We start from the raw sequence: 21,781 nt of genomic DNA, 5'->3' as shown, positions 1-21,781 counted from the left end.
ATAGTGTCAAAATTCTATATTGAGATTTAATTATAAAAGTTGATTTTTTGCCTACTTTTCTGATTTTCAATTTTTGCTAATTTTTATTTTTGAGTGAGTCAGAGCCAGAGAGAGAGAAAATGAATAATCGAACATGAAGTAGTGAGGATAGTGAGACAGAGGAGATCTGAGAGGAGTTGGGAGATGGGAAAAATATGACCATTTTGTATGCTGTATGAAAATTAAAAAATACTTTAACAAAGAGCATAGCAGTAAATTTTTGTAACCTTTAAATTAGGTATTGTTTCTCAGGTATGACACCTGGTATATAAACAACCAAGAGAGAAAAATAGACAAACCAGGTATGATAAAAATGAAAACTGCAGATGGCGTTAGCTGGAAAGTAAAAAGACGACCCACAGAATGTGAAAAAAATAATTGTCAATCATATATCTGATAAGACTGTAATATTTAGAATATGTAATAATTTACAACACAACAATGTGAGAACTAAAGGAAAAATAATTTATACAGGCATTTTTTTTGCAAAGAACATATAAAATGACCAAAAACATGAAAAGGGATCAAATCATTAGTTACTTGGATACAACAGTCTAAATTATAATGATGTCACATTCCCAATCAACTTGTCTGGTGGCTTGATTGGGAATGGCCTCCATAGGCTCATATATTTGAGTACCTGGTCAACAGTTGGGAAACTTGGGAAGGATGAACAGGTGTGGCCTTGTTGCAGGAGGTGTGTTAGTGGGGGCCAGTGTTGGGGTTTCAAAAGGCTTCAGAGCATTCCCAGTGTGCTCTCTGTGTGCTTTCTGTCTCCTGTTCAGGCTCCAAGATGTAAGCTTTCAGCTGTTCCTGTCACCATGTCTTTTGCTTTGCTGTCATGGAGTATCGCCATCTGAAACTGTGAGCCCAGATAAATATTTTATTCTATAAGTTGCCTTGGTCATGGTGTTTTATCACAACAACAGCAAAGAAACTAAGACAGCTAGGATGGTAAGGTTAAAAAGCATGGAGACAAGTGTTAAAGAGGACATGGGGAAAACAGTGCCCCATTCACGGCTGAAAGCAATTGACAGTGGTACAGCCACTCAGAATACTGTCACAAAACTTACACATAGGTTCAAAGTATTACCAAGCAGTTTCAGTCCTATTAATGTGCCCAATAATTTTTAAATGGGTGCACAAAATCTCCTACATTCATAATAGCATCATTCATAATAGACAAATATGTCAATACAATCCAAATGATCATTGGCTAAGAATTAGACAAAGAAAATGAGGCAGATTCATAAGAGGATATTATCTAGTTGTAAAAAAATAAAGTACTGAAAGCATGATAACATTGCATTACATGGAGATATATTGGAAATAATGTTTAAGACTTTTCTAACAAAACTTATATGAATTTATATGACATATTCAGAATAGACAATAGATTAGTGGTTGCCTAGGAGACAGGAAAGTGTGAAACAACTCTACAAATCCAGGATTTCTTTTTTGGAACTCTAACAATGTTCTGGAATTAGATTGTGGTAACATTCTACCATGTTGTCAAGACACAAAAACACTACTGAATCACAACCCTTGAAAGGATAAATTTTATAGAATGTGACATGTTGCAGAATATTACTTTAACTGTATAAAAGTATGTTGCATTTGTTTATGCTGCATTTTTAACTATGTAAAGATGTGTTACCATTGTTTATATTTCAGAATATCACTTTAACTATGCAAATAAAGGTGTGCTACATTTGTTTATGTTGCATTTGTTTAACAATGTAAAGATATACTACTTTGCCTATTTAAGGCACCTGATTGGTCTAATAAAAAACTGAACATCCAGTAGCTAGGCAGGAGAGGGATAGGAGGTGCTGGTAGGCAGAGAGAATAAGTAGGAGGAAGAATCTAGGCTGGAGAGTAAGGAGGAGAAAAGAGAGAATGAGGGAGTCAGCCAAACACAGAAGAAGCAGGAAAAGTAGGACATACAGAATGAAAAAAAGGTTAAAATCCCTGAGGCAAAATATAGATGAAGAGGAAAAGGTTAAAATAAGCTATAAGAGCTAGTAGAACAAGCATAAAATAAGGACAATAATTCATAATTAATATCAAGTCTCTGTGCCGTGATTTGGGAGCTGGTAGTCCAAGAAAGCCTGTTAGCATGATATCTCAAATTTTTTGAAATAAAGACTGGAAAGAATCCCCGAGTTCTGGTTTTGTTCCACAAACTACACTTAGGACAGCAAATATTTGGAAAACTCATCTCAAGGTCTACTTCAGGATACATCACTCATCTGCAATTACATACTGCTTAAAGAAAGATCCCTCTTCTACCTTCAGAGTGAAAGATGTCACTCCAAACAGCAGGTCATTATGGTGATATTTTATTTGTGCTGAAATGTGATTTTATTTGTATGTTAATAAAGTTGCCTGGAGATCAGAGGTCATAGTCACTAAGCAGAAGTCTGGCTGTGGTAGCATACTCCCTTAATCTGATTACATGGCAGGCAGAGTCTCTGTGTAGTCAAAGACATAGCCAAGTAAGGTGACCTGAACTTTTAATCCCAGTACCAACCATAGAGACCTGGAGGTCTGTATAGACAGGCAGTGATGAGGAAGCCATGTGGTTGGGTTTAGAGCCAATGAGAAGGCAGAACATAAAGGCAATAAAAAGACAGGTCACACAGAAGAAGGTGTCTCTCTCAGGGGAAGCGACAGCAATGAGTGGTAAGCTAAAGGGAGTTGTGGCTCTTGCTCTGCTCTCTTAGGCTATAACTCTGTATTTGGCTCTGTGTTTCTTATTTACTAAGACCATTTATAGTTCTGTCTATAGATCTTGAGTGAATTACTGATATACATATCTCAAAATGGGACATGGCCCTGGCTCTATCCATGAAAATAGATGCTATATATCTAAACTATCTATTGTTCTTGAGCATCAGCCATAGTAAATCTAGGGGAAGGAACCTTAGAAATTTTACATCTGGGAAACTATGTCACATATATGTTTGTCAGGAATTTTATTAAGCAGGGTCCTTGTGGTAGTTTAAATGAGAATGGCCCCAATAGGCTTGTATATTTGAATACTTGGGAGGCAGTTGGTGGAACTGTTTGGGAATGGTTAGGAAGTATGGCCTTGTTGGAGGAGGTGTGCCACTAGGGGCATAGGCTTTGAGGTTTCAAGAGCCCACAAGATTCTCTGCTAGGTCTCTCTGCCTCACCGTTGTGCATCAAGATATAAACTCGCAGCTTCTGCTGCAGTATATGTCTCCCTCCCTGCCTGCTGCCATGCTCCCCACCATGATGGTCATGGACTCACCCTCTGAAATTGTAAGCCCCAAATAAAATTCTTTTATAAATTGTCTTGGGAATGGTGTTTTATCACAGCAGTAGAAAAGTAGCCAAGACTTTGCTGCCAGAAAAACAACTCTAAGCTTTTTGCTTGTTTGTGAGTGGGTTATATCTCTTGTGTGTGTTACAAGTACTTGTTAGTGTGGGTGTGTACACAAGTGTGTTAGTGCACATGCACAGCTATGTATATGTGGAGTTCAGAGGCTGACATCAGGAGTCTTTCCTTGGTCATTCTCTACTTTTTAAAAATTTAATTAAATTTAATTATTTGTTTTCTTGAGACAGACTCTCTTATTGAACTAGAGGCTCATTCATTCTGCTTGACTGGCTAGCTGGCAGGCCAATGAGTTTTTTGGGATCCACCTGTCTCATTCAACCTAAAGGTGGAATCATAGGTTTCACTTTCATACCTGTCTTTATATTGTTATGGGTGCTGGGAATCTAAAGTCAGGTCTTCCTGATTGGAGTGTGGGTGTGTGTATGGGGGGGGTGCATTTTATTGACTGAGCCATTTCCCCTAAACCCCTTTCTAAATATTTCACTCCAAGAAGATTTTACTGAGCACTAGTTACAGAAGAGGTGGATAGACTGATATGCTACGTGGGACGGCTGGAAAGCCAGAGTTTGGCTATGGCAGGGAACCATTCATACCTGTCCTGGATGGGAAGACTCTGTAATAATTAAGTTCAGAGGCTGGATTATAAAAGCCATATTAGGAACTTGAAAGTACTAAGGACTCTCTGGCAGGAACAGGAGACAAAGAGACACAGCTGGAGGCAGCATGCAGTCAAAGTTTTTCCCCACCTCCAGCACTTGAATGCCACTGTGGACACAGCCCAGAGAGTTTCAGCATGTCTGTGAAATGTACTCAGAACACTGGAGGAGAATAATGGAACAGAAGGAGGAAGGACCACAGATTGGCAAACAACCTTCAAAGGAAGGGTTCATTCATAATTTTCCTTTGTTAAATGTCTGGAAGAACAAAATGGACAGGTCCACTTGAAAAGCTATCACTCCACATGTTTTCAAACTTGGTCTACATTAGAACTACTCAATAAGGTTTTCAAATTCACCTAGGCACTTGGCATATATGTATAACAGGAATCTTAAAAGGTCTTATTAATAAAAAACCCAGAGCCAGATATTGGGGTGAAAGCTGAAACATCAGAGAAATAGAACAAGCCAGCCACAAGTTCTTACTGCTAGGAAATCCTCAGCCCAAGAGAGCTACTTCTTGTATACTCATACCTTATATACCTTTCTGTGCCCTGCTATCTTACTTCCTCTCTCTGCCCAGCTCTATCATTTCCTGTCTGTCTGTACAGACCTGCAGACCTCTATGGTTAACTAGTGCTGGGATTAAAGGCATGTGCTATGACTGCCTGACCACTATGTTTAATATAGTGGCTGCCATTGTCCTTTGAACCCCAGGCAAGCTTTATTTGTTAGAGCACAAATAAAATATCACCACACATATGCTGCAGTTGTGTAGCTTGGTCCCCTTGTGGGACTCCTAACAGTGGGAACAGGGGCTGCATCTGACTTTTACAGGCCTTTGGGACCCTAATCCTCATATTGGGTCACCATGTCTAGCCTTAATACATGGGGAGGTGCTTAGTCTTACTGCAACTTGATATGCTATGTTTTGTGGATACTCATGGGATAACTGTCCTTTCTTAAACATAAATGGAGGAGATTGGATTGAGGGGACAGAAGGGGGTTGGGCAGGGAGGGTTAGGAGGAGAGAATTGAGGGAAACTGGGGCTAGGATATAAAATAAGTAAATATATACATACATACATACATACATACATACATACATACATACATACAAAGAAAAAGAAACACCCATCTCTACTGGCTGGGGATATAGGACAGGACAGAGTGCTTGTTAAAAATGGAGGAGGACCTAGGGTTGACCCCTAGCACCTCTACATGCCCAAAGAAATGTAGCCTCTGTTCACTTTCAGAAAACCTCGTTATCTCTTACATTATAGATTTATCAAATAATTTTTATATATCTGGCATCTATAGCAAATATTCTTATTCCTAACTCATAAAAACTGTAAACTTTTTTCTAGAATATTAATTCAATCAGGGTATATTCCTAAGCCTATTATTATGTACATACTTTCAATGATTATAATTTTAATAACTTTTTGCCAGTGTAGGTGTGCTGTGGGATGTCTTTCTGTCCGCTATGAATACGTGTTGTTCTGATTGGTTGAGAAATAAATCTGTTTGGCCAATGGTGAGACAGAATAAGGTTAGGTAACACATTGGAACTGAAGAGACAGGAGAAGAAAGGAGAATGGGGGAGATGCTGCTGACTGCTGCCAGGAGAAGCAAGATGTGAAAATACTGTTAAGCCATGAAGCCACATGGCAATGCATAGATTAATAGAAATGGTCTGAGTTGAGTTGTAAGAGCTAGCTAGTGAGAAGCCAGAGCCATTAGGCCATACAGTTTGCAAATAATGTAAACCTCTGTGTGTTTATTTGGGACCAAGCGGCTGAGGGACACAAGTGGAGAGATTCGTCCTAACCTTGGGGCCGAGCAGGACCAGAGAAACCTTCCAGCTACATAGGTGGGATATGGCTTGCACCTAGGACCTCACACATGCTAGGCCAGCACTTAGTGGTGCTAAGCTGTCCCTCCAGTAGAAAAAGAATTCCCCTGCCTAGTTTGCTCCTCAGGTGAACGATAATGAATCTTTGAAAGTGGAACTCAAATGTCAATATTTGTTAGAACAATCTAGAAGACTGCAGCATACAGCCATGAATGAAAACAAAACGCTATTTTAAGATACAGGACTGGAGTTTACCTCTATGTAGCTTACCATCTGTAGCAATAATAACAGAGGGCATTGTTATTACATTAGCTGGGAACAAAAGAAACAAAGACAGACGAGGAAACTTCAAGAATGGGCTTGTCTTGTGAATAGAATATCTTGGAAAGGAACATCAAAGGGTGAGCAAGCTGCCAAGCTGGCTGTATTGAGCAAAAAGACAACTCAAATGGAGAGCTCGCTAGAGGAAGGAACAGTGCAGTGGAATTTGTGAAAATAAGGGAAATTAAGGTAACAAAGTCAAGAGAACTGAGACAAATCGTCTAGACATGTAGAGACAGACACAAAAATTAAGCCAATCTCAGAAATTATGTTTTCTTTCATATGTGGTGCCTAGATTTTATACAGACATATAAAACCACATAACATATCTATCTATCTGTATTTATATCTATATCTATTTATCCATCTATCTATCTATCTATCTATCTATCTATCTATCTATCTATCTCTATATATATAATGAAAGTGAAAGCAAAATTGGAGAAACAGAGAGGACTAATTGGGGGGAGGTGGAATATGGTCAACATGCAATACACGCTTGTATGCAGATGTCCTTGTATAACACAGTATGATATGCGATTATATATATATATATATATATATATATATATATATATATATATATATATATAAAATAAACACAAAATTAATTAGAAAGAGAGAGAGACAGAGACCAGTAGTGAAAGTAGTGCATGCCTTTGACAACAAAATTTGAGGCTCTAAAAGCATAATAGAAATTAAAACAGGATCACAGGCAACAGGCACAGCAGTGTGCTACTTCTGGTTGCCAGGACAACAGGAGCACTTCCTTATGCTAATGCAAGTATGAGGATGAGAACCACAGACCACACAGAAAGGAATTATTAGAGCTAGAGTCACACCTGGTCCAGGGAGTGTCCACCAAGGAATGCTAATAGAGCTCAGTAAGAATGTTCTGAGCTTTTGCGAAGGGTTGATGGGCATGGACTTTCTCGATGTGGAAGCAGGAAGTTCTGCCTTCTGTGGAGTGTCAGCTCATGCCATATGTGGCCTCTTCTCCATGTTGTTTTTGACTAAGTGCCCTGGGAATAAGGACTCAGACATCTGGACTTGGCTGACTCTCCAGGTGGGAAGTGGAACACAGAAGGGAAACACCACTATTTGCACGGTGGCTTTAACCTTCTTAAAATAGACAAATGACTTTTTTTTCTGGAGCTGAGGACCGAACCCAGAGCCTTGTGCTTGCTAAGCAAGCGCTCTACCACTGAGCTAAATCCCCAACCCTGACAAATGACATTTTTTCTTTCCTTCTTTTCTTTTGAGTTTTTGTTTGTTTGGTTTTTTTTTCAAGATAGGGTTTCTCTGTATGACAGCCTTGGCTTTGTAGACTAGGCTAGCCTTGAACTCTCAGAGATCTGGTAGCCTCTGCCTCCTGAGTGCTGAGATTAAAGGCATATGCCACCACTGCCCAGCCTTCATTTCTTTAAATACCAAAAATTTTTGGTTTTGTGTTTCACATTTTAAAAATTAGTATTGTGAAAAGCTTCTCTCCACACATTAACTTTCATATTTGAGAAACGTTTAAGTGTTTGTTTTTCAAACCCTAAGAAAAATTTTAAGTGAAACCTTTTACTTTTTAGTTTATCTTTTAATGATTGAAACATAAAACATTGAAGCATAAAAACATGATTTCTGTTTTAAAGGAATGTATCTTTACCAAGCCCAAGAGTCACTTGGGGATCATGTTAGCTGACTGCACAGTTTTGCTGGTCTCAGGTGGGACCTCATGTCCTGCATAGCAGCAGCTGCTGGGTGATGCCTTTTGACATTTTAAGTAATGGGACTTTAATTCATTAGAGTAACTATGAGAAAATGTTCCTTTAATAATTGCATGATGACCAAACATAGTACATATGATTTATGAATGTTTCTTTTTGGAAGTGATTTTTATTACATGTTTTCTCTTTTACTAAGTTATACAAGTAATACATAGCTAAACATTTCAATAATTGCAAGAATACATGAAATAAAGTAAAATGTCTTCTGATTATTCTTAACCCTTCTTAATCTTTCTCCCCAAGGTAATAAATACATAGAAATACTAAACATTTTGTGTATACAAATAAAAATAAGAGTAGCATAATTGAGAGCTTGGTGCATTTTGAAGTAAATTTACTAACACGTGTATATACCCATACATATAATACACAAAAACATCATCTGTACATCTTCTCCATGTTCTTTGTTAAAAAGTTAACACCTTCCAAATACTATCTTCCCATGTCCATTTCTATTTTAGTTGAGAATAGCATACTATTTCATTCTATTCGTTGCAGGTTTTAGTATTGCTCACTTTAAGATAATTGCAATCACATTTATGTGTTTTTTTTGCATACTCGCATTTCTATACATAATGGCACACTTCAGTTCATTTTCTATTGAACAAGTGATATAGTAATTTTCAGCAATGTGCAGCAGCAGATTATTTCTTTACTTCTTTATTCAAGGCCATCCTGGTTCATTGGAGGACCTAGAGGACAGGCAGCATCCACCCTATGGATGACCATCTTTGTCAAGAGTTATATGTAACAAATATATCATAGTGCCTACTCAAGAAAAGTCACCTAGGTGAACGGATGGGCCTGTTCACTCAGTCTACTTCAAGGCACAGGAGAGATATGCTCCCATAATTCTAATAACAGAAAATGTCCAAGTGTGGACATACTGTATCTGTAATACTGTGGAAGAAGTTTCCTTTGCAGTCTTTCTGTGGCCTTTCCAGGCTTTATCTTTGGCCAAATTCACATTATCAATCCTTGGCATCTGTCTCTTTCATCAGAATGAATTCATCTTTGACGGTTTCCAAATTGGTAACGCGCCAGAGCAATGATTAGTGCAAAAATAATAATAATGATAATGATAATAATAATACTAATACTACTAATAATAATAATCCCAACTATTTCCGTGTGTTCATTATGGGAACCAAGCCAAACAGTTGTTATTTTACATCTTCAGTTGCCAGAGCAATGAGCCTGTTGATTTCCTTCCAGGTTTATCCTCTGACAGCAGGACAAGGGATTTTCATCAAGAAGATGGAATGTCAGTGAGACAAATTGTTCTATAAAGTTTAACAACAACAACAACAACAACAACAACAAAAATCTCAGTTTCATAGTTCATTTTAATTGTCTTTAGGAACGAACTTTTCTTTTCACATAGATGCCAGGAGAAAGTTGTTGCTGTTTCTGTGTTTGAAGAGGTTCACCATTTGACAGACTAGCTCAGAGTGCACAGGAAATGCTCTTGATGCCCCCACTGGTTTCTAAGCCAGTTTCCAGATGCACTGCAGCTGAAGGTATTACCATGCCTACTCCTTTCTTTTCTGTTGTGACTCCACCAGGCCTTTTCCACAGAGAGATTATTCTGCCACCAGCATGGCCACCTACAAATGCAAAGGGCTTTACTGGTGCCAATCCCAGCCTTCAACCAGTGAATAACTGCAGCAAACAAACACCCCAGCTTTTCTGGGCTCTATGGGGTACACTCAGAGAACTAATGAGGCAGCAGCAACCTGCTCATTTGCTCCTTTTATTGAGTGCCTTTCCTAAGGGTGTGGCTCAGTGGTAGAGCTCATGTTCAAACATGTGTGAGGTACTGAGTTCAACCCCCAGCGCCTCCAAAATAAATAGAACTGTTTTTACAATCATGTCTCATGGCTTTCTAACTCCCTTGCAGCAATTCTTTCCATGGGCTCACTAATAATATAACTGTACCCATGCCTTATCTCAAGACTGTACTTTAGAGAACCTAAACTAAGACAGGTGGTAAACTAAGAAGCTGGTGGCTTTCCCTACAGTGTATAAAATCAGAGCACCTAAGGCAATAAAGAAATTTAATTTGTGTGTAGATAAAATGGCTGGCAGATGGTGTTGCTTTGTCAGATCTCCCAAGTTAAAATAAGCTACAGCTGAGTATCAGGCACACATATAGAAAGATGCATGCTACACCCCCTACATGCTGGTCTGTGATTAAAGCATAGAAAGATACAGTGTTGTCTAAGGCAAGGACAGAACCTGATTCTCTGGCCTCTTCATCTCTCTAACTAGTTCACTAGAGCCTTACTGCAAGAATTGCCCTGTGGTTGTTCTAGAGGCCTCCTTTCTTGACTCTTGTCCAATAGAGAGACATACAGCTCTGAGCTAGTGATTTCCAGCACAGACGGATTTGCATCAGTCCCTTGTGCTTCTGAAAGCTAGTGTATACTCTTCCTGTGTTCCAGCTTGCATCTTCTAGGTCACCATTTTATAACTACCACCTTTGTGAAAGTGTCACTGATGGATGGCATCTTCTCAAGTACACACATTTGCTTTCTTTCCTGGGGTTTTGGTCTATTGCCTTCTGCAAACCAATTAGCCATTCTTTTAGAAAATTGTTTATTTTTATTTATGTGTATGCATTTGTTAATGATTGCCCACATGTGTACCATGTGTGTGCAGAGCTTGGAGAGGCCAGAAGAGAATGTCAGATCACCTAGAAGTAAAGCTACAAGCATTTGCAAGCCATCATGTGGGTACTGGAAACTGAACCCTGGTCCTCTGGATGAATAGTAAGTAATTTTAACCCCTAGGCCATCCTTCTCTCTTCAGCCATGTGTAACATGTACAATTCTCCAAGTGCAGAGTCAAGAACATTGGTTGGGAGACTCTTCAAACAAGAACACAGATGGCCTATTTCTGTTCTCCTCTGCCCTTCTGGCCAATACTTTAAATTTTTGTCACTTATTTTGTGTACATGGATGTTCTCCTAACGTGCATGTATACCAAATGCATTTTTGGTTGGTGTGGAGGCCAGGAGAGGGTGTCAGATGCTCTGAAACTGAAATTATAGTGGATGCCGGGAGCAAAACCTGGGTCCTCTGCAAGAGCAGCACATGCTCATAACTTTTGAGCTATCTCCCTAGCTCCACAATTGATACTGCTGAGGTATATTCTATGCCATTGCTCAGAGTTGCCCTAGGAGGACTGAGATCTATTGGCCATTTTGTGACTGGACTAGATAACACACTGTTTATCTCATCATGCCCAAACCTCCATTTCAGGGCCTGAGGATGGAATGGTGCAAAAGAGTTTTCCTGTAGGCACACACAAGCTCAACCTCAGGGAACCTTGTGCTACCCATGGCCACATATCCCTACTCCTTTCCCAATAATTTTTCATATCACTCCCAAGATCAGATTCTGGTATTAAAATAAATCTTGGCTTAACGTGAACAAAAGTATTTAAGTCAAAAAAAGGAAAGAATAAAATAAATAAATAAATAAATAAATAGAAAGAATATGCTTCCTGCTAAACCATTCCTATGAGCAAATACTTGTAAATCTAAATTTTGACACTCTTACTGAATATTTTAGAGCCCTAATGACCCTTTCCAGTTCCAAACAGTGGTCAGTTTTAATTGATTTTTCATTTTTCTTTGGAATCCACAGTGCTTGTAGCTGTTGGTATAAATTTCATGAGGACTTACTGATTCTGGGAAATGCTTCTTAATACAGCATGTGGTAAGGCTTCATTAGGAACACTGGGTTGGTAAAACGCCACTGATAGCATTTAAGAACAGTGCAATGAGAAAGTAGGAGTTCCACAAAGAACCATGCAAGTGAAATACAGGGTGTGATGAATGAGACAGGTTGTGGTGATATATTGTGTCCCCCAATATATTGTGTATCCTAATAAACTTAACTGGGTTCAGAGGACAGAACAGCCACTAGATTGACATAGAGGCCAGAAAATGGTGGCACACACACCTTTAATCATATCACTTGGGAGGCAGAGTTCAAAGCCACAGTGGAAACAGCCAGGCATGGTGACTCATGCCTTTAATCCCAGGAAGTAATGGCAGAAAGTAGAAAGGTATATAAGGCATGAAAACCAGGAACTAGAGTCTGGTTAAGCTTTTAGGCTTTTGAGCTGTGATCTATTTGGATGAGGACTCAGAGGCATCCAGTCTGAGGAAACAGGATCAGCTAAGGAATTGGCAAAGTGAGGTGGGTCTGGCTTGTTCTGCTTCTCTGATCTTCCAGCATTCACCCCAATACCCAGCTCCAGGTTTGTTTTTTATTAATAAGACCATCTAACAATTCATGCTACAACAGGTAAAATATTTTAACATATTAGGGTGGCAAGAGGAACCACGGCTGGGCAGAAGTGTATGTTCTACACTGTTCTTCAGTTGAATAGTGAAGGATGGTCTTCTGGGACCATGCTGAAGGCAGCAAATGAGATGGACATTTATTTTTATTTTCTACAATAACAACAATGCTTGAGTTTCACTGGCTAAGACATTTTGAAGAAACAGTTTTCAATGTCCTGAGATTTTGATAGTTTCAGTTATGTTAAGCTCCAAAGACTTTTCACAAAATGTGGTACAATATCATTAAGTAAAGTATTTATTATCTTTAAGGCTGATATTTCAGAGTTACATGTTCTATTTTTCCTGAGGCTGTGATGTCCTGAAATACACAGCTTTGGAGAATTATGACTCTTCCCACACCTCGTGGGTATTTCTGGGTTTTGTTTGTTTGTTTTCAAATGATAATTTTATTGTCAATTCACATGTGGATGGCAGTTTGAACGACCTAGAAAAAGCTAACCATGAAAATAATGATGACATAATTCATACCATCTCTAATTAGCTTTCCAGGTGCTACAGATGTTCTATTTTTCTTAACTGCCTGCTCATGTATTATTTGTCTCACACAAAGAGGATGCTTGTCAGCTTCAAACACTTGGAGAAAAAATTGTTGGGTCTCTTTTAAAAACCTAGTATCAGGCTCTATTAACTTTGTCTCTGCTTTACTGGATCCATTTTGGTTGGTGGAGGCTGACCTCAAATTCCTGATCCTCCTGCCAAAGCCGCCCAACTGTTGGGATTTTAGGTTTGTGCTATCACGTTTGGCTTTTATCAATAGTTACTTTATTTCTCTTTCTATTGCTTTATTTTCGGATGCTTTGATGTGATATAGCCTTGCTGACTCTGGAGGGACTGTGGCTGACAGAGTTCCTTCATTTGTGTTTGTGCTAAGGAAGTATGTTATGAGCAGTCCTTTCACATGTCAATCAGCCCTCCCAGAACCTCCATTTCATTGCCTGTCTGCCCTAATCTCCTCAAGGCCTGGTCCCACACAGCTACAAATGCCAATGCCATTGTCTAAGTACCTTCAGATTACAGAGAAGAAGCAAGAAACTATAAGAAAAAAAAAACCTGAAAAGTGTTAACAGATCATAGGCTTTTAGTCAAGTAACCACATGAATGGGAGATTAGAGAACACACTTTGTCTCTTTTTGTTCTAAACTATTGGTAAATCTATTTTCATTTTTGCATTATTTCATTAACTTCAAATCATAAAAGCATAAAGAGAACTGGTGGGGTTGACTAAGAACATGTCTCACAACTTACTAATTCTTAGAACCCTCCCAGAGTTTCACGCCCTTCTCTAGAACAGAATGACACAAAGACAGAGCTGTTGCTTTCAGATCGGGCTTGTAAAGGGACATAGGCTATGCATGTGTAAGGGGGCATGGGGATGGGCTTATTACCAGGCTGGGAATAAGGAAGTGGTAGAATCTTACTTTGCATTCTCATTTCACATGGATGCCACTTCTACCGAGGGATAAAATACTGTATTTTCTTTGCCTTGCAAGATACAATTTGAGTAAATAAATACAGAAGACCTTTATGATGCTGCTTTGGAAGACATGTTTGCTCTGGGGATTGAGTTTCCTCAATTATAGGATCTTTGTTTTTTGAGAAAATTTAAGAAATAAGATACTTGAATTGGGAACAAGAGTGCTGAGCAAGGAATATGACTTAATTAGTACTTTATTATTTTCATGGAAAGCAAAGTATCTTAAAAACTTTAGGAGGTCTAGGACATTTTTACCCTTTAAATCTCTTAGTATTTTTTTTTAAAGAGTGAAGAAATTGGTAAAGTAGGTCAAATACTTGGTACATTTTCCATGCTCACTTTCAAGGATGGATGTGGTATGACCCCTCTTCCTCTCAGCTTCCTGTTGCAGTTAAGCATATAAACTTGGAGGGAGATCAATCAGAAACCCTAGTATGAGACTCATGGGAAGATCTAAGTGTGTCCCCATCAGACCCTGACCTTCCCCATTTTCATCAGTGAAGAACACCAACTAGAATGTGGTAGCCCTCATGAGTTGAGCTGTGATCTCGGTACACCATTCTCAGAAGAAGGAGATGTCCATTATTTAGTTCTGTATTTGTTATGATGAGGAACTAAATCTTAACCTCCGCCCTTTTTACAAAGCAATAAACAAATCTAAAACTGAAATTAAGGAGAGAAACCATTCCTGTGAGGAAAGCCAAGAGCAATCAAATTCTCTAGAAAACCCTGAGGGCTCTTTTTTCCACAAATAAACTATAAATATTCACAGGGGCAAGAAGAGGGGTCAAGGCATTGTGGGAAGGAAAAGATGACTGCATTGCATATCCACTCGCTTTTAGAAAATGCATGTCTGTTATGTCTCCAGCTAGGGTATGCATGTGGGAAATGACTACTGGCTGCAAAGATAAGTGAACAAAACACAATGCAGTGGAAATGTCATTAGTTTATGTAATCAGAAAGAAAAAACCCACGTTGTAGCAGGTAGTTTAAGTGATATTTTACATGTAGTATACTGTGAGGCATTCTTTATTTCTTCTGGTCATCTGTCACAGGAAAGTTGCGTTAGTCACCATGGCAGATAAGTGCTGTGGGATGTTCTGTATGTCAAATGTATTGCTCCGGTTGGTTAAAATAAATAAATAAAGTGCTGATTGGCCAGTAGCCAGGCAGGAAGGATAGGGTAGGCGGGACAAGGAAGAGGAGAAGGCTGGGAACAGGAAGGCTGAGGAGAGAGATGCTGCCAGCCACCATCATGACAGAAAAGACATAAGGTTCTGGTAAGCCACGAGCCATGTGGCAAAGTATAGATTAATAGAAATGGGTTAATTTAAGATAGAAGAAGTAGATAACAAGAAGCCTGCCACGGCCATACAGTTTGTAAGTAATATAAGTCTCTGTGTACTTACTTGGTTGGGTCTGAGCGACTGTGGGACTGGCGGGTAAGAGAGATTTGTCCTGACTATGGGCCAGGCAGGAAAACTCTAACTACATAAGATCAATAGGGTGACTCAAGCTTTTCTAACATCAAATGATTCTCTTTCTTTCACTATTTATTTGAAATAGAAGCTTACTCATCTATATCTATGTGTTAGATAAGATGGGGTGGCAGGTGACTTGTGGAACTGGCTCCCTTCCATCAGTTCTTATGGCAAGTTCTAATTAATGCACAATAGAACATTACCCCCTTCATTAAGATATCACCTTGATCACTGACAGTGTCTCATCAGTTATTACTACAACCCAACTAAGACATAAGAATTGGGTTGATAATGTTAACATGATAAGATTCCAAGTAAAATGCTCAAGTATTGAACTTCAAATGGCTTTCTTTAAGATAAAATTAAAAAAAAATAAACTTAATTCGAGGACATAGCAGGTACTGCAGAATACTAAACAGTGAGTGGGCAGCCTGCCCAACATGTGGTACTCATGGGAGGAGACAAGGGTATTAGAAAATCACGATACAGAATTGGTCCAGTGGTATGAAAATAAAACAATATGAACCCTCATTGTGTGTGGGTTAATTTTACCACTGGTAGTCTAGCAGACTTTTACCCTGGAAGGCCACCTGGAAAGGAAGGACACAAGACTGGATTTTGTTCGTAGTCTGGAGTAAAGAAGGAGGGAGGCAGTGAGCAAACAAGGCACAGCCATGACAAAGGCAGGAGGAGGTGAGACTTGGAAAGAAGATGGCGTCATCCTTTGTCCTTCAGTGTCCAGTCACTCGTGGCATCTATTTGGTTCATTTATGATGTATTTCCAAATAGAAAAAAAAAATGCAGCCCACCGAGTCCATTTAGTATTGCCTGTATGTTTATTTATGTTTATATGCCTGTATGTATGTATAGGGTCAGCTACTTGGATTTGGATAATCATTTAGCAGCTCTTCTCTGAGGAAGGCTAACTCTCCTCTCAGAAGTCTTTAACTGCCAATAGCTCTTCAACTAGATGTACCCCTTCCATGCCTTTTTTTTTTTTTTTTTTTTTTTTTTTTTACTAAAAAGCATGGTATACTTTTCGAACTAACAGAAATTCTGAGTAATGTCAGTGGGAAACTTGAAATAATTGTTCACCACAGAGTAGGCACTCCAGAGGTGTTCCTGCTGAGCTGTGCTGAGTCATGTGTTCCTTTCTGTGTTACCTTGTCCTGACCTCTTGTCACCAGTGTCCCCTTTAGACTGAACCACCTGTACTTCCAGATCAGCATTGCTAGGTCATATCTCCAAGTCCTTCTCCTTCATTCTATGCACCATTATAGCAAACTCATTCTCCATCTTCTGTACTCTACTTATAGCTGTTCCATTCATGATTTTATGTCATTTGTGTTTATATACTACATATTAGTGCATTTTCTTTTGCTATCATGAAGTATCAGATGCTGATTATTTCAAAAGAAGTTTATTTAGCTCACAATTTTGCAGGCAAAATGCCAAAGATTGAGTCGTCTCCTCTCTCTGTCTTCTGGTAAAAGTTCCCTTTACCTTATTACGACATTGTTGAGAAGGCCAAAAGAAACCCAGCTTGTACACAGGGGGCCAAGTATGTGGGCTGATCTCACTCTATAGCAATGCATTTTCACAGGCACCCAGTGATACTTACATAATCCCTTCCAAGGATAGTGCTCCTGGTGACTGTTATTTAGGACTGGCCACCACCACCACCCCTTTATTCCTTAGTAATAAGGAAATAAACAGGGCACTTGCATTTCACTCACTGTGGGTGAGAGTGTTTTGAAAAACAATGACACCATCTATGTTAAGGAGCCTTCTTGACCTTCTCACACTTGGAAGCAGAAATCCCACTTTGGGGAATTCATTCTAAAGCAATTCTTCCTACTGTATTATGAAAGGTTTATACCTAAGATTATACATTATAGCATCATTTGTAATCAGGGGAAATGGGAAACAACCTATGTAATAATAGAAAGATAATTGTGTTTTGGAACACACTCAAAATTAAATTTTGTATAGCTGTCAAGTAGTACATAAGCAAACTGATTGTGATGTTGCTGGAGGCTCTGACTTAATTTATTAAGAACCACATAAAAGAGGTGTAAGACCATGGAACTTTCTAGGCACCTGCACAAGAGTTTAGAGCTTGACTGGTAACTATAAAATCAAATTGAAAATGCTGAAGAGACAGGTCCAGTCCCCTCTTTCCATGCTGAGCAAAGTATCCCTGTGTAAGCCCAAGGTTCCAAACAGCCAGCTCATGCACTAAGGACAGGTCCCGGTCCCACAGCCTGGACTGAATCCACCAGGTTTAAATGAATCCCCAGGGGAGTCTTGGCCCTGGAGGAGATGGGAATGGAGGGGAGGGGTTGGGGGGAGAGTGGGTCCAGGGGCGGGAGGGGAGAGGACAGGGGAACCCATGGCTGATGTGTAAAATTAAAACACAAATATAATAATAAAAAAAAAGGAAAAAAAAACCCAGAAACATCTCAAAAAAAAAAAAGAAAGAAAGAAAATGCTGAAGAGAATGAGAAAAATACAATACACCAAGTTTACTGCTTATCACCATTTGATTTCAGTGAAATTTCGATACAGTGGGCAGAGTTCTGCTTAGAGTATATGCTTGTAAGAATTTCTGTGTTGTGTGAAATTTTATTGTGTTCTAACAAATAAAGCTTGCTTGGAGTAAGAGGGCAGAGCTAGTCACTAGCTGACCAAAATTAACCATAGAGGTTTGGGAGTACTGTAGACAGATAGGAGACAGGAAGTGGTAGGATGGGGCCTTTTTGAAGGAAGGAATGGAAGAGGTAGGAAGTCACTGGTGGCTGCTTCCCTGCTTTTCTGACTCCAAGCAAGCTTTATTTATCAGAACACAATCAAAATATTACACATTTCTGTGTCTCTGTAATCTTCCTTTGTAGTACAACTGATGATAAATTCCAAGAGCAAAGCTTAGGTATTCAGAATAGAATGTGGATACATGTCAAAATAGACATTTAAGGTTTGTGTGGAGATTCAGAAAACTAGAGATCTGAGGGCTTCTCATGGTCTGAAGATTGTCTTTCTAAGAAACGGCAAGTTTTGAGCTCCTACTGTATAGTGCACACTTAATATGCACCAATTCTCTAAACATCAGGACATTCTAGGATATAGTTATTCTTTACCTTCAATTTTCATTTTATGAAAGCTGGACTTCAGGAAACTGAAGAAACAAACACCCGCTTCCACCTCATTCATGAAGCTAGGGAAGGAGCTGAGGGGCTTGGAGGCAGGACTGACTCCAGATCGTATGCTTTTACTAAGAACTTCACTGTGATATACTGAGTTTTTTAAATTATATACCTGATTCCATTATAATTTTAGAAAATACAGAATCCAGTGAGAGACCCCACCTCCTACTTCTGAGTACCACCACCACTCCGGGAATCCAGATTCCAGCACAGGAATTCCCCAGGGATACAGTCAAGTCAAATTCAAACTAAAACATTGAGATATTTATAGTCTCATTTCCAACTAAAACCATAAGGTTAAAAGCTAGAGTGATAAATATGGTTACAGATGGAGAATTCAGACAGTTCAGAAAGGAATAGAATCACCTTCATGATTCAAGCTTCCACCCTCAGGGTATAAGTGAGTAAGTGCTGTTAGTAATTTCTTGTGACTGGAGTCATTATTATGGATTCTCCATTTCAATACAATCCTTCATATCATCAATAGTTTCAAACTTACTCACACTTTAAGAAATGCTTGTTGTAGGTGGTTTTAAGTTCCTTTGTGTTTTTGGTTATTCTTTACTTCCAAATATTGATAATATGTTTTTCAAACCATGAAATTTTATTTACTGCACAAAACTAAAGGTATGATATAAAATTACTCTCAGGTATACAAGTGAGGTATATACAAAACAAGTGAATTTGCTATTTAGAGTTGAAATCCATCGCCAAGATATCTAATTATATATGTAAATAGAATAAAGTCTGAAAACCAAAAGACATCCAGTCCCAAGCATTTCAGGTTGTTTCCCAACTGGCATTTGGAATCATGACCCTAAGAATCCCTACCTCCTGAACCCCATTCGTCTCAGGTTTTCTCAGGGCCTCCAGGCTAATTTCATCAGCAAGAAGACTATTTGGTCATTTTTTAAAAATACAGACTGTGGTTTCCTTGAGCTCTGATGGGAGGGATTTGATGGAGACATTTCATTTATGACTGAGTGTTCCAAGGACTCTCTGTATAATGTTTTGCTGTGGGTCTCCATATATATTCCCATTACTATAGGAGGAAGCTTCTCCAGTGATGGAGGAACAAGGCACTGATATATGAGTATAGCAAAATGTCATTGGGAGTCATTTCATAACATTTTTTTCTTTTCTTAGGCCAATGTTATTTGATTTTACCCTAGGTCCCTGTGCTTTCAAGTCAAAGGTTCTTGGTCACCCAAGAATTGTTTCTTTTTTGAGAAAGAACTTGAGGTTAGGTGGGTAGGTAGGGGGAGAGGATCTGGAAAGACTGAGGAAAATGTGATGAAATATACTTGCATTTGAAGTTGTTTTATGTAGTGAAAAATATAATTAATAATAACAATAATAATAATAATAATAATAATAATAATAATAATCCTTATCTTTATCTCTCAAAAAAGGATGGACTGAAGTCCGCAGGCCTTCTTTTGGAGGCTCTTAGGATACTTTGTTCTGTGACCAAAGCAGGCACTTCTGCATTGAAACCTGAAACCTTGGTGCCTTCTGCACACTGAGACCATTGCAAATGAATGTATATCAATCTATAAGCTCCACAAGTCTATATTTTTACACTAAAACATTTTTGGAGAAACTGTATATTTGTTTATTTCATATTTTATATAATACTAGTGTAACTTAAAAAATGTAGAATTTATAGAGCTGCTGATCATTTTTATTGTAGTCATGTCCATTTTCAGGTATTGTTCATTTTCTTTTTATTATCCATTGATATGTCTGCAATTTGTGAGCATATAAACACAATAAGACCTGTGTCTGTATCATTTCCCCCATCATACTGCAACCATTTCCCAGGCAAATAAGTCAAGCTCCAAAGCATATGTTCTCTAGGGATAAAAGGTGTTTTCCAATGTATGTGTTTAAATTCTCCAGGCCTGCCTCAGAGACATGAATCTCATTTGCAAAGAAATCTGCAATTTTCTCCATTTGAACTCGCTGGGATGAACAATTACATGAAATCACAGTAGTTCATAAAGATGTTCTGCAGGAAAATTGCTAGATATCAGAACTCAAGCTAAAACATTTCCAGGTAATATATTTGTCATTCTTTTTCTCATTCAGCAAACCATTCACACTTAAACAGGAGCGGAGAATACCAGTTCTTACTTTATCAGCCCTGTTTGAGTCAGCCTTAATAAACCCTAAGGTGTTTATTGAGATCCGTGGTTATGTGATTTGTTAGTTTGTCTGCTTTGTGGTTAATATCTGTTAACTGGGATCATAAAAAATGAAGTTTTGAAAATTATGGCAGCTAAAAATTTTTGAAACTGAATTTAAATAATTATACAAATTGTCATATTTATTATAATTGATTTCACTTGTTAGTCTCAAGGGACAGTTATTTAATTTAGAAATATTACTTGCCATGTATCCATAAAGGAAAAAATTGCTCTACCCTTAATGGCACCTGTTAGACTATTAGAGACAAATTAAAGTAAGCAATAAAACACAGTGGCAGACAAATAGAATCTTGGAGACTATAGTCTAGAAAATTTGCAAATCAATTTACCTGTTTCCTGATTAATGCTTTTATATATTATTTCATTTAATCATCATAACAACTAGCCCACTCAGACATGTTTCACTAACTATATTTTTTACTTGTGAGTTTACAGAAGTTACCCAAGTTCAGAAATAATCAGTGGTGGATCCAGGATGTTTCCTGCCCTAAAACCTTATTCCATCCACCAAGACCCTCATGTCCTTCCAGGACACTTGCACAGAATCCTGGGTGACATAGGTAGAGGGAAGTACTGTCAGGGCACACAATGGAACAATCTCTATCCTTGGAAAATGCTACAAAAGGCAAAATGCAGCTTTAAAACATTGGTTTTGCTGTTGTTGTTGTTGTTGTTGTTGTTTTTGTTTTAATTTTTTCCCCTAGCAACCAGATCTGATTTCTCTAATTGGAATCAAGAAAAAAATCTCAAAGACTAAACTAGGTAGATTTCAAGTTCTTTACTTGAAATCAACCTAGCAGTGTTAAATGTAATTTTGTTATGTTTATTTCCCATGAGTAAAGGGAAGTTAATAATATTGAGTAGATTTTTAGATACAATCTACTTGATTTCAGTTTTGAGATAAGACTATGAGCATGCATATGGAGGTTTTATGTAGTTATATGAAGAAGTCAGACTTAGAAATTTAGGCCTCAATGGTTTCATTCTCAGTGGAAAGGTTGAATCCAAATCTTGGAGAATAT

This window comes from Onychomys torridus, chromosome 4 (genome assembly GCF_903995425.1).
Source record: "Onychomys torridus chromosome 4, mOncTor1.1, whole genome shotgun sequence".
NCBI classification, from domain to species: domain Eukaryota; kingdom Metazoa; phylum Chordata; class Mammalia; order Rodentia; family Cricetidae; genus Onychomys; species Onychomys torridus.
Note: the sequence above shows the minus strand (reverse complement) of the source record.